At 41.0% G+C, this 23,651-nt stretch overlaps 1 long non-coding RNA gene across 1 annotated transcript; it reads left to right on the top strand.

Annotated features, from left to right (window-relative positions):
* Nucleotides 1-512: 512 nt before the first annotated feature.
* LOC128141142 (uncharacterized) lies at nucleotides 513-5,764 on the top strand. Its single transcript, XR_008234924.1, has 3 exons — nucleotides 513-825; nucleotides 1,309-1,347; nucleotides 4,616-5,764. It is a non-coding gene; the product is annotated as an uncharacterized LOC128141142 (long non-coding RNA).
* Nucleotides 5,765-23,651: the final 17,887 nt, after the last annotated feature.

Below are 23,651 nucleotides of genomic sequence, written 5' to 3'. Positions count from 1 at the left end.
GCCCTCTCGGTCTCGCCTCTTTAAAGGAGAGGGCTTTCTCCCAGCGCTCGGCTCTGCGGCCTGCGGGGTGGGCGGCTCGGTGGCGGGGAGGGCCACCAGCCCCGCCATGACAGGGGCTGGGGACCGGCGTGCTCTTGTGTGCGGTAAAACCCTCCGTAGGGAAAGGCCGGTGTGTCTCATGGAGACACGTTTTGATAGCGAGAGACTACGGGAGCCAAAAAAACCCCACCGGTGAAATATAGCTGCATCCGGCGTTCTGTTCCGCAAGTCATTTGTCTTTAGCAGGTGACAGGATAATGTCACTTGTCAACAGTCTGCTTTGAAATGTTGCTTCCCCCCCCCCCCCGTGAAGTGTTTTATGTGCAGATTTTTTACTTAATTCTGACAAATAACAGCCTTAGATCTTGTTTCCAAAGTGATTTATTTTAATGACTTAATGTGTTGGTCTTTGCTGCTTGCCCAACGGTGGGAGAACAGGAGTTGTCGCCTCAGCTCCGTACCGGGGATCAGGTGCATCAAATTGGCCTAAATCTTTAGACATGACAGTTTATCTCTTCTGAAACAGAACAGACGTTCTGTGGTGGTGTATCTCTTCCATAGGCAGTGAAAGTCCCTTTGTAGACCATTCTTTTTTAGGAAATCCCCTTCTACATGATTTCTGTGCTTGCATACATTTAATCCCATAAAGTGAATGTATCTGACTTCCTTTGAATAGACACCTCTCAGGCTATTCGGAAGATGGGACACTTGCTGTTCGTCAAATTACAAACCCCTCAGCAGTCCAAGAGGTGGATGGTTACAAGTTGGGACGGAGAGCAAGATAGCGTAGGTCGGCAGCTGGTGGCAATCAATGTTGCTCTGTAGTAACTGCTTAACTTCATGCTCTTTTACCTTACTCTGCATGCTAAGTAGCTAATTCTTTCACTGAGGGGTAAGAAACCTCAAATTACCCCACACACCCCACCGCCTGCATCAGCACCGCCTTGTCTAATTACATATTGTGCTAAAAAGTGGGTTTTTTTAAATCAGTTTTTAATTTGCTACCTTACAGTTTCACTGAATGGCTTCATAGTCTTGTGTTGAGCCAGGGAACAAAGCTGTCTCAACAAAGCTTTTTATCTACCTTGCCTGTACCATTCCTTGCTTTAAATACTGTTATCATGTTCTCTTTTAAATGTCTGCTTCCTGAAATGAACAATCCCAATCATTTCAATCTGTTAGTGCATGTTTTTTCTGTACTCCTAATCATTCCTGTTGCCTCCCTCTCAATACTCACAACCTCTGTTTTGTACCATGTTCTGTTGGCAGATGGTGCGATCACTTCTGCAACCTGTTTTAATATAATGGGTACGTAGAATTTTTCGGTGTTCTTCTCAGTTGCCGTTCACAGGAAATCTAGTGCCGGGTTTTGTTTCCAAATATAGTTGCGTACTGAAGAAAGGCTTTCACCTGAGCTGTCCCTAGCAGTGAGCAGGTGTCCTTCCTGAATGAGAATTCCAAGTAATTGCTAGTTTCCCTTCACATGTGCGTTATCTAGTGACATTGAGCTTAGTCTGACATTGTGCTATTTGTTTACCTCGCTAGGGTAAGTGTTTCTTGGGGTCTTTTCAGGACTTGACCAGCCTGAGTAGCCATCATGGCGTGTGGCTCATAGCCAAGTCTGTAATTTGAGGAACTCTTTAAGCCAGAATAAGCTTTCACTAGTCCACAGCTGCTCACTCCCTGCTTTATAGTCATGTATGTTTGTGTGGTTATGCCATGAACTAGGCTAGGCTGGAGAACAGACCAGGCTGAAAGCTAACATAGGGCCTCACCTGATCTCCCGTCTGACTGAGCTGCAGACAGTGGAGGAGATTGGGGACCTCTTCTTTCAGTGGCAGTGCTATCTTAAACTGTTAAGCACTCTTTGACTTACAGCCTTTTTTAGGAATGACAAATTATGGTTTTGTTAGAACAAGCTTTGTGCAGAAGTATCTGTTATCAACAAACAGACTGATGAGACCTGAGCCAAACACCTCAGGTGAAGCCCCCGCCGCAGCAGGGTTTGCTGTGTGTGCCTCTCCGTGCCCCAGAATTCTCCTTCCTGGAATCCGGTCAGAAGGCAGATTTCAAGAACTTTCATCTAAATGTTGGTATTAGATATTGTTGAAAAGCAGAGCTGCAGTGCTGCATTAAAAATCAAATTGAATTGGTTTGGTATATATCAAACGTCAGATACATAGCAGAGGCTATTAGAAACTTCCAACAATAGGCATATGAAGAATCATTAGCCTTGAAAACCTAGAGGATGAGATCACAAACACACAATCCAATAAATCACACAGGTTGGTTTTGGAAAAGCTGATGTGGTGTAGCAGCAATTTGTTTATACTGTGACGGGTCAATTGGATCAGTGTCAGATCTTCTGTGGGATAAAAGATTTTGCTTTTAATGTATGCTCTTTCCTGAACGGCTTCTATCCAGCCTTTATATCAAACACCTCTGGTCAACTTCAGGATTACAAATAGAAAATCTAAAATAGATGAAACTGCTAAAACAGAATTATTGCAGGATTATTTCAAGATGCAGATTTGGCATTGAAAGATCTCCAGAGTAAAGTCGCATTACATGATTTAAGTTCAATTCTATCCCAATCGTTTTTAAATGTTTCTAGTATATTCTTACAACCTCAGCTTTAATCACATCTCCTTTTGAGAGAAGATTCCCTAATCCATAACTTTCTGAGGGAGACTTCAGAGCTAACATGATTTTCTTACTACCTTTTCTAAAACCTTGACGAGAATTGTCTAATCACAGAAATAGTAATAAAGTTGGGAAGCGTGATACGGATAGAGAACCTTATGCTTTTAATGATTGTAACACTGCTTCAACTGCTATGAATTGATTTGGTAGCAAAAATTCCCTGCAATAACGTCCAAAATATTTGTAGCATAAAAAGCAGATTTATTAATGTAATAATGAAAATAAGAAAATGCAATTAAGGCAAAGAAGAGCTGATACTAGTCTACTATCATACCAAGCAAAAGACAATGTGGCTACTTTTTTTTGGTGTTTTAACAGAGGTGGAAGCGGTATTTTATGCTTTGTGCCATCTCTCCTTTTGTCCCAGTTTACTCTGGACTTGTCACTACTAATAGATAGGCAAACACTTAATCTGAGTAAATCCTTTCCTTCTTCCTGTGCTCACTTTCTACTGGTACATCTCAGATCACCATCCCTTTTGTTGTCCACATATTACACGTCAAAATTTCAAACGTAACCAATAGGCAGATCAAAAATTTTTTTCCAGATTGCCTCTGTACTTCATTAAAAAAACCCAAACAAAACCAAACAGATTTGGCATAATCTCAACTTTATTTAGGTCACCTTTTGGTAGGAAATGAAGCTTTGATAGTGAAGAGTTATCTTGCACTTAGGGTTTTTTCTTTTTCTTTTAATGGTGGTTTCTGCTGCTGTAAACCAAAAGGGTGATAATTAATGTCTCCTATTGTTTATGTCTGCTGCCATCTACAACGATGAGCTATTATTATTCTGTCTGCTAATACTTGGAAAGGATATCACTTGGACAACTAATCCAAAATACAGCAAGTAAAGATCATTGTCACACATGCCTGAAATGGAGACACTGTTACAGATGTTAGAAATGAAAGGTTTTCATTATATTGGATCATCCAGTCCATCTGCCAAGACTGTGCTTTGCTGCGCACTCTCTAATGTCTCACACAAGTGCTAGGATACCGTTAAGTATTAAATACATTATATTCCTTGAAATACGTCATGTTCGCTTGAAAAACTGTTCCATAATTACGGTGCTAGGTAGACCTGATCTTGAAAGGTGGTCCAGTTCAGTGGGGTTTTACAACAATGTGCTGGTCTTCCCGCTCAGATGCAGTTACTGGCCTGGAGCCAGTCTGAGGCAGTTGTTAGGTTAGACAGGCTTCCTGTGGAGAACTAGACTGCAAAACAGCCCAGAATAAATAGCCAGGCTCATCTCTACACTAGTGGGCTGGATAAAAAAGAGAAGAGAAGAGAAGAAGAGAAGAGAAGAGAGTAGAAGAGAGGAGAGGCTTTTCTTTTCTTTTCTTTTCTTTTCTTTTCTTTTTTCTTTTCTTTTCTTTTCTTTTCTTTTCTTTTCTTTTCTTTTCTTTTCTTTTCTTTTCTTTTCTTTTCTTTTCTTTTCTTTTCTTTTCTTTTCTTTTCTTTTTTCTTTTCTTTCTCTGATTTTTGTTTTAGGAGTTAGGATTTTGTTGAAAAGAAGTCCCCACCTCTGTAAAAACTCTGTCAGGCTGCAATTCTGAGTCTCCATATGGTTTCTTCACAGGGACATGTTTGTCAGACAAACACAGTATGTTTACTGTTACTCTCTCATGTTTTCTGGTAGAAATCCAGAAGACCAGGGCCACTAGAGAGCTCCCAACATCTGGATTTCAGTCTTTTTTGCGTGCACTGCCTCTGGCAGTGGGAAGGCAGAGAAGCTGCCATCTTCAGCGATTTGGAGGAAGGTGTCTCCTAGCGACCCGGAGTGCTGCATATATTACCCTGCTGACTGCAGCACTCCTCGTTGCAGTTGACTACGAATGACATGGGATCCCCTGTGCTCTTTTTTTTTTTCCAGCTCTTCTCTGCTGTGGGTGTATGTCTCAGAAGCCATGCTGGTCCACGCAAATGACATAGAAGCCACCCCTCCTGGCAGTCCTCCTGTTGCACATGGTAGAGGACCCCCTCCACCCCTCACACAATCTTCTTTTACCATTTCTCATTGCCTTCATCCCCCTGAGAAAATCTGTCTGTATGTTACTGACAACGTGTTGCCATCGATACCTAGTGCTAATTAAGCTCTGGCTGCTACGAGAAAGTTTCACCAGTGGGTCTTGCTGATTATAAGCCATAAATACAAGACAACAATTTCTGAGTATTTCAAATAGAGTTTAATTCTTGACTACAAGTCCTTCCAATCTGGTGGTCTGTGGAGTCTTTTGTCTTGCTTCCTGTAAATAAACGTGACTGAAAAAGAATTGAATTCCTTCATAACATGTAAGGGAGGAAAAAACAACATTTTCGTATTGAAACTCATGAATGACAGCAGCTGAAAGTTAAATCTATTTGATCGTTCCATCAGCCTTCCAAGCCAACTCCTTAACTAGATTGAAATGTTTCAGTGGGATGTTGAAATGCTGAATATATGTGGGAGGGATCTACACTTTACAATGCCCGGGACCGGGAAACAGTGTTGTTCACAGTGCACTTGTAAAAAATAATGTAAGTAAGTGTTTTCTTGCAATCAGTAAGGTATTGATTCAAAAAAACAGGATTTGAGAACATACTTTACTATAAAGATCGTGTTCAATCCACGCATCTTGGATATTTGACTTGTACCTCAATTTTAGATGCCTGTTGAATCACCATTCCCAAAGTAAGGGCTGACGTTCTTTAATAAAGTGGCGGGATAGAGGTCTTCAAGAGACACCCATCTCTTTCTTTATATGGACACCTTGATGAACCAGTCCTCTTAAAGTAAGTGTTTAAATGCTAAAGTATAGCACCTATAGTAGGCAGACTGTGTTGCAAAAAGATTCACTAACCACATTGCTGATTTTTTTCCCTCAGAGCAATTCCTTAAACTATGATTGTTGTAGTCTGAAATAATAATATAGTATGCTGTTTGCTGTATCTTTTATGTAGTTGTTCCTACTTGCAGTCTATATTTGTTTAATGGAGAAGCTCAAAATGTAGTACACTGCTCCTGCTGATCAAAGTCGCAAAAGAGCTGTTTTCTCTCTTGGCTTATTCAACACGTGCAAATCTCTCTTGCTGTTCCCTTACCTCTCTGTCTCACCATTGTTTCCTTGTTTAAGATATGTTTACTGTCACTATACATTTTTAATACGGTGTCCACAGCTGCTTTCCTAAGAAACTATTGATTCTGTCTCTCTGCCTGTCAGTCGGTCCGTTTCATTCTGCTCTAGACTTGGTATCTTTTGAAGCCGTGGCTCAGGTTCAGCTGAATTTGTCAGAGGGATTGAAAGTTCAGATATTAAGTTTTCATGAGTTTTAAGGAACTAAAAGTTTTGCTGGGTAGGCAAGCACATCAGCAGGCCACTGTTGGACAGGCTCCAGCATGACTTTGATCTGTTCAGTTTGCCCGTTAGTCAGCTAGGATGTGTGTACTGGCCTGCTGGTCAGAATTCACACTGCTTGGAACAAGTCCAAGCACGTGACATGAATCATAGTCCCCCATAGTCACCCTTTTGCTAGACTAAGCAATCCAAAGCCTTTTAGTTTTCTCTTGTAAAACAAGCTCTCCTTTCCCTGGATTACCTGAATATCATTTGCAACTGTTGGAATTTCAACTCCTCTCTCTTAAGCATGGGTGGGCAAAGCTGCACACGGGAGTCCAGCTGAGGTGACGTTAGGACTAGGTGGTATTAATTTTTGCTTGACTCCAACAGGACTATCTTGGCTGATTTAAGACTCATTCTCAAAAGCAGCGAGTGCTTACATTTGTGAAGCAAGTGTGTTTGAAGAATTGCTGAGGGCAAGAGGCCCTTTTTTACCCACAACTAACTCTTTTTTCACTATTGAGTTGCACTAGAGAAAACTACCTTCTGCTTCTGTACATCTCCTTAAAATGCCTCTGTGACATTTCTGCTTCTGTACATCTCCTTAAAATGCCTTGAGCCATACGATGACTTCGAATTTCTGGCTAGTGACAACAGCTTCAGTGAGTATCTGTAGAACAATGAAGATGACTTGTCTTGGTCTAGGACAGTCAGGAGTTACTAACTTATGCTTTTCCTTCCTTTTCTTTTATTTGCTTGATGTTTTAAGCAGTAGGATCAATTCTATGAAAGTGAAATTCTGCGAAATGCTAAAAAGCTTTTCAAGGTTGTGTTCAGAATTTATGTTTTCGGGGAGATTAATAATTTCTTGACTTCTCCCTCATTTACTTTATAGGAATAAATCTCACAGTAGCAAATTTTGCTGCTTGGCCATCCAGTCCTCTGTACCCTGCAGGAACAATGCTATTTTTTGAACAAGCTGGTACAGGTATTAGTCTTACGATGTCTCTATGTCTGATAAGAAAGGGAGAGATGAGTACAGGCGAGCAGCTGAACTAACTGGAAGAGAAAGAGAGAAAGTGAAGCTCCTTTGCATGGTGGCTGTAGGCATGGCAGAGCATTTAATGTTGGGCATCAGAACTTAGCACTAAAATGTATGCTTGAACTGTCATTTCTGGTTAGTAAAAGGTTTTCTGGCCAAATGAGTGGGTGTTCTGGTAAGTGTCCTTCAAAGTTGTGTCACGAGAGGGAAACTGTCTTCCGACCTGTTTGAAGTTTGGCTTTTTCAAATACACTGGTGGATTTTGAGCTGAAATACTGAACATATGTTTGAAGTTTGCTCATCTTTACTTTGGTTGATAAAGAGAGAAGAGTGAAATGAAAACAGATTTTTAACAAGGAAGGATTCATTTTCCTACCTAGCGGAAAAGTATTGAGTTATGCTATTTCATGTGAAAGCCAGTTCTCAGAAATGAAAGTGGTTTTCCTTTTATGTGATAAGATGAGTGGACTATAAAGTATGTATAAAAAAGAGGAATAGGAAATATATTGCTATAAAGAGCTACACCGTGTGCTTTTTGTTAGGATTGTTTTGTAAAACCGACTTGCTGGAAGTAATCCACAAATAGGCTTAAAAATAAGCCTCAGAATTTTATTCTGAATATCTCATCAACAACAATAAGGGGAACATTATGCGTATTGACAGAGATGACTCTTTGTGTCAGGTATTCATTGTAGTTTCAGAGCTGTTGCATTTTTGTGTGTGTTTGCAAAACATCTTTGGACTTCTTGGACCCACTGCAGTCATGATTATTTTAATCTCTTATCTGAAGGCTTCCCATGATTTCTATTCATTAACGTGAAAAAGGCAATCAACCACATAGATTTAGATAACCAGAGCTATGAGGAGCATCTGTTTTCCAGACATCTCTGTGTTGTACGTGACCTATGGTCCGATTTGGCTGAAATCTGATAGCGTTGTATAATTTTGCATGCCATCATTAGAACATTCCTCCAAGGGGCACCGGAACAGGCCCCAAGCCTGGGAGCAGCGCCTTTGGGTGATCTTCCTGCTCTTAAGGAAGCTGCCTGCAGAATCACGTCCAGCACATGTTGTCGCAAAATGGAGTGGTTTGGACTGCTTAAAGAATCACCTCCAACGGTATTAGCAAAAATGATTTAATAGGAATTTATAAAAGCGCAACTTCACAGAATTAAATGGCAAGGTTCACTCTATTACTTAATACATGGATGAAATGTACACAGGAAAATTAAGTTAGAATCAAACTAAAATTATGTATACAGAAACCATTGATGCAAAAGGTTAAGAGAGAAACATGCAAAGAAAAAGTGGGTTAGAATTGATTTATCGTGATTTGTACGGAGATTGGGAATGTAAAAAGGTAGGGGAGGCCCCCCTGTTGAGTCACGAGGTTCAGAGAAGACCCCCTTGCTTTCTAAACTCCTGTCAGAGTCTAGGTGCGGCTGGATCAACTCCTAGCCCCAGACTTGGTCAACAGTTTATGTCTAAAGGGATTATGAGTATAATAGCAGCCTGAGATTCATTCACAGTTGAATAAAGTTCACAACAGTAACTTATGTATAGATTTGAAAAGCAATATTTGTAATATACTTGCTATAGAATATTCAGGTTAGTACACACATGCACAAAGAGATATACTTATAAGCAAGTAAAAGAGGTATACGTGTTAAAAAATTCCGCTTGAGTTCAGTGAGAATATTCACGTCAAATGCTTTGGCATCTTTCTCAGCAGGCAAAGGGTTGAGTCTCAAGGAGCAGAAAGCATCAGCCCAAGTCTTGTTGGCTTTCGGTGACAGACCTCCAATCTTCGCAAACAGGAAAGTTTGCGAGCTCTGAGAGGCGTCCCACTCAGAGGGAGATGCTGGTCACAGCCTGCTGCGGTCCGGGAGAGCTCAAAGGGTCTCACTTAGTACCGCTGCTTATACGTTTGGAAGATGATTGGCTTCAGTCATCAACAAATTACTGGGATTCCAGTAGCACTGGTAATGTTTTGCATGAGTTACGATTCAGATAAGGAAGGCTCTGAGGCTGTCAGAGAATGACTTAAGATTCAGATATGGGATGTTCCAAGGCTGCCATGAGAGGACTGAGCTATGTCCCAAGGTTGTCAGGAAATGACTAATTATCCCTACTCCCATCCCCAGCCTCTGCCAGGCAACAGGAGTCCTTGGGACAGTCAGTGCGGCTCCCCGTCTAAGCCATGCAAGAGTTCCTGGTATGATCAAGGGACACTGAACTGCCCAGCTCATTACACTTATGCTAAGGCCTAGCGAGACTTCCCGGGTTCATAGATCACCCCAGAGAGGGGGAAGAAATGCATCACCACATATGTGGAGCAGTGCCCTGAGGATGGGCACGTGGTCTTTGGTAGGCAGGCGTGAGCTGGCCCACGCGCTGAGCCGCACAGTAGCCTTGTAGCGGCGTTAGCGCGGCGATCAGCATGTCTCACAGCAAGGTTTAGTAGCTGTGATTCAGTCAACCACAGCAATGGCTGTCTCAGCGCACAGGTTCGCACGATGGTTTGCAAAAAGCATGCAGACACATTCCCTCCTTCTAGCTGCACCAGGCCTACACATGCAGAGAAATCGGAGGCTATGTGTATGTCAGCCAGCGATTTGATGCGTTAGGAGTGGATCAATAGATCTACTGTTAGATGCTGAGCCTTCTACGTCTTCAATAAATGTGGTCTGAAGTTTTGACTCAGAGTAGGTCTAATGTGGTGCTCTGGACCAAATGTCTCTGGAGCACATGCAGCTAGAAACCATCTGACATTTGGTTTGGGCATTGCGGTTTGGATTCCCGCATGAGGATGGAGCACATTTGTGGAGCATCTGGTGTGGGGGCTTGAGATTTTGTTTCTCTGAAAGAAATCTAGTTTGTATATACAAACCCCATTCCTTTTACGCAACAACGTGCAGTAAGTGTGAACAACTGGGGAATTTGATTCAAAACGGCTTTAAGGGTCCAAGCCAAAAAGTCAACGTAGACACAGCCTAATTAATTTTCTAGTTATATTTGGTCACTTGTTCAACATTTCCTTCAGATCAACAAGATGTGTACAATTGATGTAATTTAAACCCAGTGTCATTCCATATGCCTTCTCTTGAAAGAGCATGTAGAAGTAGCTTGAAATTGAAGAATGGGCTATAATGAGGTGGAAAAACCCAAATGTATTATTTCAATGGCTTCCTCTGGAAAGAAGCATGAGTTTTATCAATATGAATTTTACTTATGTTGTGATGCTGCATAGATAATGGTTTTAAATGCCAGAGAAACAAGTTATGCTATCAGAAGTCCTGAGATATTGGCTACCACTGCAACGTGATTGTTTACACAAACTTGTAAGTTATGTTATATTTTTGTTAAATTTTCCATGCAGTGTATACAGGAGGTTGGACAAAGAAAGGGATTTGAATGCAAAGCCTACCTAAATCTTTTGAAAGCTTAAGTGCCTCTACCTTTACAAACTTGGGAAAAATGCAGCAGAAGAAAATTTAAAAATATATATTTTAATTGAAATTTTAATTTCTAAACAACACTGGGAGTTGTGCCCAGGATGAAAGGAATACGAATTATATCCACTGACATTCAAAAAAAAAAATCAACTATAAATCAAGTTTAAAGCTAATCCTTTGATCTGTGTTTCAAATGAAATCCAGGTCAGTAATGACTGAAAGCTGTTATCATCAGGATGACCATTCCCTAAAACAGTTGAGGTGGTCTGGCTGATTTCCCTGAAGACTGGTGGGTGTATCACAAAACTCTCCATCACGCTTCCACCAGACCTAACAAATAACATCGATATCTGGACAGTAAGCAGGTTGAGAAGCATAAAGACAGAAATGCCTTCTTAAGCCTGCTGCCGCTTTCATTCGAGGTTTGGGCAGAAGGGTGAGACAACGTACGCAAACCTGCAGTACTGCACTACTCAGCATCGCACCTTCTCTGCGAGTTAAGATCGCGGGGCTCTCCCAGTCCATCGCCTTTCATAGCTATGTAATTCTTCTAAAAAATCTATTTATTTGCATACAGGTTGCATAAAAATTGAGTAACAGAGTAATATTTTAAAGCAGCTTAGCAATGTTTAGTACTATTCAGTGAAGTTCAGAGGTAGTAGTTGTAAACATTTCTCATAAGTCTCAACAGAAAAAGAGCATCTGTAAGGGTAACTGAAATCTTACCTCCAATGTAAATCCTCCAATGAAGACATAAAAAAAAACAAAAAAAAGAAAAAGTCTATGTAACATTATAATAAAATAAATTCCAAATTTTTACCTCATATTTTATTAATCAGTACCTTTATGATCTGATATGGGGCAAATCTAGGTTTACATCATTAGACATGAGGATAAAAGTCTGAGCATCTTTAACCCATGCTGTCTACAGATCTGGTGCCAGAATTATTATATTGAAGTCACCACTCCAGATGACAGCAATCTAATGCGTTACCAGCCAAACGAATATAAAAGGGAAAGATTAAAAAAAAAAAAAAAAAGCATCATAAATAATCCTCTCTAGCAATATTGAAAGTGCTTTGAAGCAACAGTTCACTCCTTACTCAGAAAAGCTGGAGGCTGCAAAGGTCTCCTAGATTACCATAGTAACTAAAAGAACAATTTAAATCTGCCTTTTAAAGAGTTGTAAATAATGCAAGTGTAATATCAGTCACTGCTCATTGCCATTTCACATGCTCCAGAAGACAATTTGAAGAAGATCGTGGTATCACAGTTCCTCTTGTATGTAATTCCAGCATAATAAAATTATGTGTCCCAATCTATCCCTTTCTCTGTTGTTTCTTTCTGGATCTATCTGATGAGAAATAAGAACTTGTACAACAGGCTTCATTTACATGTCTCTCTGAGAAGCTGAAATGGTTGTAGACATCCACTTCTCTGTCCAGAAAGTGTCGTTATAAAGGATGGAGAATATTAATCAGACTCTCTCTCTGTTTGTGTGTGCTGAGTGTTGAAGGATCTGCTGGGAGCCTGGAAGCACTACAGTGCTGGTACACAGCTGCAAAATGCATGTAAGGGTCTTCAGCGTTATCTGCAAGAGTAGAAACACACAGCTATATGGGTGCTGCTTTCAATACTATTAAAAAGATTATCAGAGAAAATCTTCTGGATGAGGATATAAATACAAGGACAAAACGGTACTGATGATCTTGTACAGATTGCTGTAAGTAAAAAGGGACCTAAAATTCCAGTCTTGTGTGTTGGAATAAAAAATACAGCAGGCCAAGAAATTCCTGAAGAACTACATAGATAGCCTTTTTTGTCAGCTAGAAAGTAGGTATTATAAATAATTCGGAAGATATCCAAGGTATATGTATGAATAGGAAAGATATGGCTGAGGATTATATGGAAACTTGGAATTCTGAGCCAATTCCCAGATGCTATTTTAATTCCATATGGTGTGCAGTGATTTTATAAAATACAGTAAAGCAGTGGCATGTGATTTGGAAGAGCAAATGAGTGCGTGCTTTTAAGCATTAGGCCTTAGCCCCTTTCATGGGTAGGTGTGGAATTTCATAGCATTCCTCCCCTTTGACTGGAATCAGATGGTTCTGTATCTCCTGGGTCAACCTCTTATTGTCATGGTAGTCATGAGAGGGATGAGAAAAGAGCCTTCTGAAAGCAAGCTGAAAATTATTAGCAAATTAAGTAAAGCGCTGCTTAGAAATTATTTTCTTTAGCAAACAACCTACACACGTTTTCATCTCATCTAATTACTGGGGTGGCCCTCTTCAGATACAGGAAAGGAACAGATCCAGTTTAAATCCTTAAGACAGCCCAGCGTGTTTTGGGATCTGGACAAAACTGTTTTCTTTCCAGAGCCTCTGTCACCCACATTCATCTTCCCCCTGGAAAAGCCATGTTTTCTCAAAAACATCATTTTCTCCATGCTCTCTGGCTCTTGATTAGTATATTGCTTGTTAGCTTCATTGCAGGTCCTAGAGATAAAGTCTTCCTTTTGCTCAGACTGCTCTTGAGCCCAGGCAGCCTGATGCACTGAGAATATATACCTGTCGTGTGTGCGCCAAGGCTGTTTGGCCATGATCCAGGCAGCTTTTGTGTCTTGTCCTAAGGGGAAATGTTTCGTTGCTGCCTTTTCTCCCTGGCACCATCTCAGGAAACCTATGCATGAGATGTATTTTCAAACCAGTAATATTTACCACTAATCTTTACTGTATTTGTTGCAGGCGCAATGGGAGCAAATAGGAAAATCCTCTAGTGTAGAGAGATACATCCATAATTAAAAGACAGAAAAAGAAAAGAAAAAGGTTGTTGTGACAGACAGCCTGCTAATATATATTCAATACAAAGAATTAAGTTCAGTGCAGATTATTAAGGCATAAGCCTTTGCCTCTTTAAAGGTATGGGGACTTTGTTTATATTGCAGTATTGGTATGAAGTGTACAAACCCTATGATGGCTCAGGCAGGGAAAGAGTAAAAGAAATAAGGTGGTTTAGGATTGGTGGTAGTCTTGCATTAAAATAGACAGAACCCATATAGGTGGGCATAGCACTGAGTCTTAGAAGAAAACGTAGCTAGTTGTAATCAGTAACACAAATAAGAGGACTTACTTTAATGTAATTTCTGACTTGACAGCATTCTCTTAAATGAATATAATCCTTAGCCTGCTAAACTTCAGTCTAACTTTATATAGAATTTGTAGCACTTCCATTGCACTTTGAAGAGGCAAAGCACTGTGAAGTATTGATCATGCAGCAAAAAGATGTTACTGAGTATTTAAAAAGACTGTTGTAGTTTTACTTGGGGATAGAAAAGACTGTATCAGTCTCCCAGCTCTTGTTTTTGGCAATGAGAAATTGAAGCCCCAAACTGAGATTTCCACTGAGTTAATTATTCTCTGTAATCCTCTGGTTTTCCAAATTTATTAGAAAGATCAGTAACAGAAATAGTTCTGCAACAACCCCCTCAATTTTATACACAGTGCACTTTTTTTATTATACAGTGATTTCATATCCATTTTGCCTGACTCATTTTTTCTATGGTGCCACTCTTACTTTGTATTATAGCTCCACTGAATTGAATTTGCTTTGCGGAGAACTCAAGTGCCCCAGCAATGGTACATTTAAAGATAGATAATGGTAGGTAAAATAACAGAATAAGAAGGGCTAAATCCTGCTGACCTTTGTTATTACCTAGGAATTCATATGGTTGCAATTTTTAGCTGCAGCTGGTTTTCACAATCCAGTTTAAAATCCATCAAAAAGGAACAGAAATATTCTTATATAATTTCAACCCTACCCAGCTCCCTTAAGATGTGTTGCTATAAAATAACTATACTTTTGAAGATGGGTGTTTTATCCATAAGATTAGGTGAAATGAATTTATATTGTATATTTATATACTATCTAACATAACTTCTTCTAGCGTCACAAACCACAGCTGAACTTTCACTGGTGAAGTACCATGTTTCCATAATGCTTCCAGGTGAAATGGGTTTCACAGCTTCATTTTTTAAAGTTTTTTTCCCAAGTAAAGCTCTACTTAAGTTTTTAAAATAAAGAAGACTCTAACCTGGGTAAGCAGAGGACATCCACTGTTAAGTTTTTTCGAGTTATGCTGGTTAAAAAAAAAAAAAGGGGCACTCAATAAATTGTAGGAGAGAAAAGCCTACAGATAAAATAATGGGGATTATACCCAATGTGTGTGCCTCTTCAGGTTCGTAAAACACAGTATTAACAGCCATTTAAGTGTAAAAGCATACGTTCAACATACTTAAGACACCATTTGTACCCTACATGCTGTAAATTTGGTCCAGACAAGCCAAATCACAATTAGAAATAGGATGCTGCCAAATCAGTTTTATTCCATATGTAACATCAGTACAAGGTGTAAAATCAAGTACAAGGTTTCCCCGTTCAGTGCCAGCTACCCTATTAGTTAACCTACAGATGCATTGCTTCTTCACAGCGCAGCGTTGGATTTATCCACAAGAAAGTGTTTCTATGAATCATACATTAGTGGTGAATTATGTAGATATGAGAGCATGTATCACTTTCCCATCTGCAACTTCACTTTGTATTGCTCTCTCTATTGATTTGGAAATAAAAACCCTTCTGGTTTTGCTCTTACCGGTTGCTCATTTGCAGTTCCACGTTCTGCCAGGGTCGCCCAACGTGATTGTCTCATCTGCAGCTCCTGGCTGGCCTCTCCGAGCCTTTGCTCTCTGATTGCACTGCGCGTGTGACGATACCCAGCTCAGATGGCAGTCGGAACAGGGGCACTCTGTATCGCCTCGCTGTGAACCTGCTTCGTTGCAGTTGGGACAATTCTACTCTGCTTTTTTGTTTTTTAAAATGAAATGCTTTTTTTTTTTTTTAAATGGGTCAGCTACCTCTTGTTTTCAACGCTCATTTTTCATGTCAGAATCTACACAACTTACTTCATTATGTTACTTTTGCACCTTTGTGCTTCCAGAAACTCTCAACTGTTTTTTCACACCATAACTGAGGCGTAGGCAGCTAGGAGGGCACCTATGCCTGTCAATGCATTGCATGTAGAAGGAAATGAATTATTTAAACATTATCCATTTGCAGCAGTGCTGCATAGGTATAAAACTCTGACATAACTTCTGTGAACTTGTGCCAGTAGCTTTAGGGATCTGTTAAGTATTCATTGAGCATATCCCTGTAAGAGTCATTTGCACATTTAAAAAATTTATTATAGTTTATAAGCCACTGGATATTTCAATACTTTGTTCTGTATTTCAGGGGATAAATTATAAAAAATATTTGCATCTTTTTCCTAGGTAATTTTAAAATCAAAGTTCTTAAACAGCTATCATTCTTAGATATTTAGTAGGAGAAACGTGGAAAGTGTATATTCAATTGCAGAATAAGTCTCTATTTCAGAAAAAAAAAAAACCCAAAACCCAAACGTTTGTACTGAAATTCATCTCTATTCAGCAAACCATTTAAACATACCATGGCTCCACTGGAACTTCAAGGCATACTTAAGTGGCCTGACAAATAGCAATGAACTTAAACAAATGCTTAAAGTTAAGTGCTTTGTTGAAACAGAATTCAGTGATGCAATTCCCACCCTGTAAATTATTAAATAGATGCAGGTGAAACTGTAAAGTATGAACTTTAGCAACCTTACTAACGAGTCTGAGAAAACTTCTCTGGTAGGGAATCAACAATAGTTAAAAATATGTGTGCTATCTTTTTACAGAGTTACACAGTTTGGTTACATTTAGGTACAAACCCTGTATTTTAAAAAGCATGTGCAGAAACAGATATACGATGGAATTTTGTATAACAACAAAAAAAAAAGATTTAAAAAATACAGCATCCCTAGCAGATGAGCATCTGCAGCATTAAATCCTGCCCTGATTTAGACAGTGTCATGGCAGTAGGAATAACTGGTGCAACATCTGACCTCCTGATGCTTTCAAGTTCGGGGGGATACGGCCTGGATGTAAGTTCTATTTTAATGCAGGTCTGATTGGATTATTGCTGTGGTCTCTACTAGCCTTAAAAAGCTATAGGGTAAAACACGTGAAATATGTTCTCCTATATATGAGTTGTCAAAACATTTGAATCTGACCTAATGACAAATTGTTTTATGCTAAAGCTTATGAACTACATAGAAAACGCCAAGATGGAAAACGCATACCATTAGTAAATTCGACCTAGGGAATGTTTGCTGGATAGTTTGTATGGAAAAAAACAAGTGACAAACTTCAAGGAGAAGGGTTATTTTCTTTTTAAAGCTTCTTAATGCAGTATGCCCTGCTCCCAAAGGGAATGACTCATTATCAGACCTTCTCTTGAAAAAGAATAGTTAATTGTCACTCTAAAAATTACTCTGTTGTTTATGTATTTCTGATTAGAATCTGATTACACTCCATTTGCCTAAACGTGTAATGGTAGCACCAATATTCATCTATGAAACTCTAAAAGAGCTAATTACCCAAAGCTTAGACTAATTGTCAGCATAATAGACAGAGAACAGGGCTTTGAAGCAGGAAGTGTTAAGAGAAACCGCCAGTTGTTCAAAGATAGCCAGTTGGATATGTAGATAGCCATGATTTCATTAGCATGTAAAGCTTTTACTGGGCAGAAAGCCACCCTGGTTAAAAAATGAAATGAGGAAATGAGAAAATAGAAAATCCATTTGTAAAGACTCAGGTGGGAAACAAAGAAATTAATGACAGGGATTAAAAGTAACAAGGTAAAAAAAAAAGTTACTTACTGGAGTACTAGCGGGCAACTGGATTAAATGCCGTAAAAGGGCACTTTTAATAAGCATTAGGAGGAAAAGAAAGTAAAAGAAAGGAAGAATCCTACGTCAAGTACACATGAAGTACAGTAGGTAAACAGTACAAGAGATTTCTGTTTGGTATTTGGAGCAAAGGGATTTTGTATCCACGTGAGAAAGAGGCAAAAAGAATAAATATCACCTGCAAGAGAGCAAGCAGGCCAGGATCTGTTCAAATTAAACTTCAGCCTTAACAGAGTTAGGCGAGTACCTGTCTTCAGCTGCTAATAATGTATTTCCTTAGGTCATGGGTAGTTCCAGAAGAGTATTGTCAAAGTTGCCTCAATTTTTAAAAGCTTGAAAGGACCCATTGAATAATTAATGATGTCATTCATAACCATAGCAAAGAGATTGCTAGTTTGGGATCTTATTAACAAAAATTAGACGTTAAAATATAATTAAGATCAGTCAACACGGCATCCCAGAAGGTAGATCTTACTATAGTCCTCTTGCTGGGGGGGGGGGGTGGTGTCTGTGCTTCTTCGCTTGCTTTGAAAAGTGTGTAATTCTGAGTGCTAAAGACGACTGTGTTCACCTAACAGCCATTGATTCCTTCAAAGCTTTTTAGTCAATACCACAATAACACTTTGATTTAAAAGAACTTCCATTATACGAAATTAACATTACATGGATTAAAAACTGACTCACTAGTTGATCTCCAGATGTCACTGTTAATGAAAAGACATAAACAAAGAAAATTATTGTGATGAGGGTTTTTTCCCAGAGATCAATATTTTTTTGCTTAATACTTTTATCAATGATCTAGACAACATAAAATATTACAGTAAAATTTGCAGATGATAGTAAATATTGAAGAGCATGTACTACTTTTGCCAGTGGGGCTGAATCATCTCACTGAGAGTCACAATCCAACAAAAAGGCAAATTAAAAGAGCCAAATACAATGTATTACACATGGGATCTGACAACATTAGCTGTATCTATAGGGTAGGAGACTCGGGGTCAGAAGGAGTTTTACAATGTGAGGCTTGAGAAATGCAGTGCGTATGGTGTATCAAAGACGGAAGAGAATTAAACTGACTGCTAGGTATAGCAACAAGCAAAGGAGAGAGCTCAGTCAGAGCTGGCTTTTCAACTTGGATGTCAAAGGTACAACGCTACCCAGTGGCTGGAAATTTGAAGTTGGCTAAAAACAAACTTGAAATGAGAGATGGCCTGCTAGCAGCAAACCTAACAGTGGGAATAGGTTATTGGGGAAGGTGGAGGACTCGCACTTACTATGTGGGTGAAAACCTAATCAGAATTCTTCTCCACACATATAATTTAGCCTAGTTTCAGGATGGGTAGTCATAGTGCTGCATGTTTCTTTTGGTTAAGGACTCTATGAGGTTACCTGTATCCAAGTAAACTGCACAGGGCAAGAGTATGGGCTCAGCATTGGCAATTTGCATTGGTCCATACTGTTTAATGACTACCTAACACATGGTATAGTTACACGACAGTTAACACGCTTTCAGACAATGCTGAACATGCAAACAGACAGCGCCATCCCCTAAGCTCAGGGAATAAGTGTGCACACCAGGCAGCACAAATGTGGCCAGCTTTACTGGGCGTAGAAGGAAGTTTAGCCACGTGCATGCAACACACTGTGTCACTTGGCCATAGGGTCAGAGAAGAGTCATATGTAGCAGTATAGAGATGTCCCTCTGCAGTCCTGCTGGAGGACAGGAGCACTGTATTGCCCTGAGCATGTTCATTACATTTGCAGCTCTTTGTTAAGACAATGAATGTATTAAAATCTTGTATGTCTGGATTTCAGCTGGTTGGCCGTCACAGTAAGGAAAGGCTCCTCTCTGATGCACAAGAGCCCAATTGTATTTTGTGGGTAGAGGGTTATGTCCCTCTGACACGCTGGAAATGAGTCTCTCCTAGATCTGGAACATTGGTGGGAAAGCACTTAATTTCTGAAATCATATGGAGAACCTTCCTTCTCAGATGCTTGTCTGCTACGGCTTTTTCACACAGTGAACAAAGTGCCAAAGTGTTCAACAAATTTATAAATGGGAAAGAAGTTGATTCCAAGTCAGGGGGATCCTATCTTCCTTTGGAGCACAGGGCATGGGTTTTCTCTTAGGATCATCTGGAGATATGGCACCACTGCAGGTTAAAGAAGCAGCCAGCCCCTACCAGGCCCTTGGTCAACCTTAGTTTCTCCTTTTCTTTGAGTATAGCACACAAAGCTCAGCCTGCTGTGGGATAGGATAGCTTCTGCTGTGACTGCTGAAGATGAGTAACAAAGTCATTGGGCTGGCTCTCTGTGGCTGTGTCTTGAGAAAATTCAATAGCACATGGCACATGGTGTCTGTAATCCATCGACCCATTATGGCCTTAAGTGCTGAAATAATGAAGGTCTGTGAAACTTCCTAATAAATGTATCATGAAGGTATGTGAAGTATTATTTCTAGAAAGCATCCTGAACAGATGGGGCAGGTGCCCCAATCATCATACAAACAAATTTAATATTGCATACATGAAAAAAGGCGTTGCAAAACTTGTGCAGAAGCAGCAGCTTGCAGACTTAGTTTCCTTGGATGATGGCACTGCACAAACCTTGGGTGAATTGTTTATGGAAACCTGATGCTCCAGCATTAAATAATAAAATATTTGTTCAATTAACTTGCATGAGTTCATAGGTTAAGTTTCATGTTTTCTCCTTACTATTAAAAAAAAAAAAAAGTAGGAAAAGAATAAGTTAAAGCACTGGCTATGAATCCTAATGGCCTCTGTACGTACATGTAGGTGCCCACATATAGGAAAACTTCATACTCAGCTGAATTTTTCTCTTCTTTAAAAAAATGCGATAGGGTTGAACTGACTTGACTGCCTTTGAAAAAACAAATTAATCTCAGCTTGTGTAGACAGGCATAATGTCAGTGAACACATGCCAACTTTCCCCTGCTGCAGCATGTGAATATATAGATACTAAAAAGGGTCTTTTGTAAAGTTTCTTTCTAGTGGTAGCCTTGCAAATTAAGGGGCAAAGAGAATTCATGTCTGAATTTAGGAGTTTGCCACGATCTAAAACAGGTTGTTGGATTTTCTTGGTACCTACTATTATTCAATTAAAAGCACGGCTTATGCCAGTATGGGCTCAAGTTATTTCACTCCATACATCTTCCCTTGTCTGAAATTCCCAAACCGATCTGAGGCTCCAGAGAAAGGGGCTGCACAGCATACGGATTGCATATGCCAGGTTTCTAGCGTCACTTGAAAGTCGAACAAATTCCTGGAATCCCAATGTTTGAAATTCACGTGTGGAGACACAGAAGGGCACCACTGGGCAGGGGGGATGGCTGCTGGTGGAAAATTGATGGCTGGTGGCACCTTCTGCAGGCTGCTCCTATGACACTCCTGGACCCCAGGCAGGGGACATGGCTGGTGGCCTCAGGGCAAGCCCCTGAGGTGCAGGTGGTGCAGCAGGGGAGTGGAAGGTGGAGACCAGAAGAACGGATCTCATGCTGTGTTAAGAGATTTAACGGGTCGGCTTTAAGGGGATGCAAAATTTCTGAATATCATTTTATCGTTTTGTCAAATATGAACGGCCCTATTCATACACCTTGTTTTAATGCTAAGATACCTCCAGTCTTTGTGGTACGTTCTTAGTAAAATGTAATAATAGAAATAAGACAAAAAGCCCCCTGCAAATGTTAAAGAGTCAATGGCATTTAACTTTGTCTTGCTTTCTCATCAATTTTCTAGGCTGCACCTTTCAAAGTAGGATAATATTGACTAAGCCTCATTAAACTGATTTAGAAATTATTTTTTAAAGACAAATGCAAAATTAATGATCCATGTTCTAATATCAATAAGCCACTTCAGAACGTACATTGATAAACTATTGCTACTAAAAAATACTCTCCATTGGTCAAGAGTATGCAGAATGAACAAGATAAGGACAAGTGCTGGACAGGCAGTTAGGAAGGCATGAAATTCATACAGGGAATAGCTGGTGAAGAAAGGGTGCTGTTGGCACTGACCCCCTACTCAATGAGTCAACATGAAGTTGCCATTGCAACAAGAACAATTCTCATCGAGGGATTTATCGGCAAATACGCTATACATAAGTCACCACTAATTATTCTACTTTCTTCAATACTGTTGAGGCTCAGCTGGTCGACAGTGTCCTATTGTGGACGTTACATTCAAGTCTCTGGAGGAGAGCAACAAGAATGATGAAAGTTTGGGAAAAACATGACAATTTGAATCAAAAAGAGAAGTCTGAAGGGAAAACATAGCTCATGATAGCTTTAGACGTATATGTAAAAGATTGTTGTAAATAGGATAACATCAGTTGTCCTCCACAATCACAAGAGAAAGACAAAATTTAATTGGGTTAATTTGCAGAAAGAGAGGCTTGCGCAAAAACAGTTAATGGGCACAATAAGTTGCCTGAAGAGAATAGGCGCTTTACTTGAGGTTTTCAAAAGCAAGCTAAAAAAACCATGTTGGATTTGGCCTGAAATATATTTAATCCTGCCTCACTGTGAATAGATGCCTAATAGAAGGCCTCAGGAGATCCTGTGTTTTATGATATCAGCTGTGTACTAAAGGCTTACCAATGGAACGTCCTGCTGAGGCTTTTTGCATATTTAACAACGTCTTTTTCAGTTCTGCCTTCTGTCATTTAATGAAGATTAAAAAACAATGGACCAGGAAAAAATTTTACAGCCTCACTTATTTTCCTTCACAGAACTGCCATTCACGAAGACCAAAATTGTACAAATGGAGGGAAGGAATGGGTAGAGTTGTTGCTGTTGCTGCTCCTGGTCGCCTGGGGACTACTGTGTTGGTTAAGCTGAAGCAGCAGCAGCAGCAGATTTTTTTTTCTTATCCCCCCCCCCCACTTCAAAGCCATTCTCTCCTCCTACCAACTGGGGGAGGATGCTTATTGTACCTGGTGGCATCCTCAGCTAGGCTCTGGCTGGGCTTTTTATTTATTCCATTTATCATATTTCCCTTTCAAAGTAGAGCAATATTAACATACTTTCTCTCATTGGTTATATTCCAACACCTTTTTCCACAGGGTCAGACTGGTTAGAACTGGTTTCCAATTAGCCTTAAAATATTAATTCATCACTCTGCTCATTACTTTAAAAAAAAAAGAAAAGGATTTTCTTTTCGTCTCTTCTGCAGCCTCTGAACGCCGAAGGAGGCGGCTAAGTTGAAAGGCTCACTTTCTTTCTCAAAATGTAAGGCATTTTGCAGTAGCAGAAATCTGAAAGTTCAGTTACTGATTCTTGCGGAAGACCTCAGGGACAGACTAAAGGAATTTAGTTGAAGTGCAGATGCTTTCTGATCCACGCACACAAGCACTCCCCCCCTGCTCCTTAGATTGTGATGCCGCAGGAGTTGAGGTCCACTTAGGATGGGGCAGCTGTGGCCTCGCTCCTGGCCATGCCTGACCGTCTCCTTGTCGCCTGACTTTCTGGAGAGTCTGCTCAGGAACCTAAACTGCCCGGGAACGAACCGTGGGGTTTGTCAGACGAGGCTTCGGCCCTTCCAGCCCCACAGAGCAGGGGTTGGGGGGCGAGGGGGGATGCAGGGCTGGAGCCGGCAGTGCCCCGGCAGCTCCGCTGAACCCCACCTTTAGCTTCCACCTGGCAGAGCAGGAGCGCGGTTCGGCGGGCCGGAGGCAAAGCGGGAACCGTGGCAGCTCCCCGTTCTCTCTGGCTGGGGATGTTCCGCGATTTGGAGGGAACGGTGCCAACCCTTGCTCCAGGGAGAGCGGTCTAGCGGCAGGAGGGGAGGCCGAGGGGTTCCGCGGGGCCTGCGCTGGCTGCTGCGGGCGAGGGGAGAGCGCTTTGGTCCCCTGTGAACGTCACTTAAGGGGAACAGAAACTGCTCACCGATTCGGGTCAAAATCTGGGAAGAACGAGCTCTGGGAGCCGAGCCACGCGCTTGCTGCCTGCAGAAAATCGCCTACCCCACGGCTCCAGCAAGAAAAACACCACCGCGCCTCAAACCCAGGACTCTGGCCCCTCTGCGGCACCCCAACGCCGTTGTTTCGCGGAGAGAACCGCTGGGGCGAAACCCCCCCGCCCCTGCCCGCAGACCCGGCAGCGCCCGGGCCCCAGCCCCGCCGCCGGACGGCGCGGAGGGCGGTGCGGGCCGCGGAGGGCGGTGCGGGCCGCGGGCCCGGCCCGGCCCGGCCCCGGGGCGGTGCGGCGGCGCGGCGTTCGGCCCCGGTAGGGAGGGGCCGGACCGCCCCTACGCGAGCAGCAGCCGCCGCCGTCG

This window comes from Harpia harpyja, chromosome 4 (assembly GCF_026419915.1).
Source record: "Harpia harpyja isolate bHarHar1 chromosome 4, bHarHar1 primary haplotype, whole genome shotgun sequence".
In the NCBI taxonomy this organism is placed as follows: domain Eukaryota; kingdom Metazoa; phylum Chordata; class Aves; order Accipitriformes; family Accipitridae; genus Harpia; species Harpia harpyja.
Note: the sequence above shows the minus strand (reverse complement) of the source record. Positions and strands in the feature narration are given on the sequence as shown.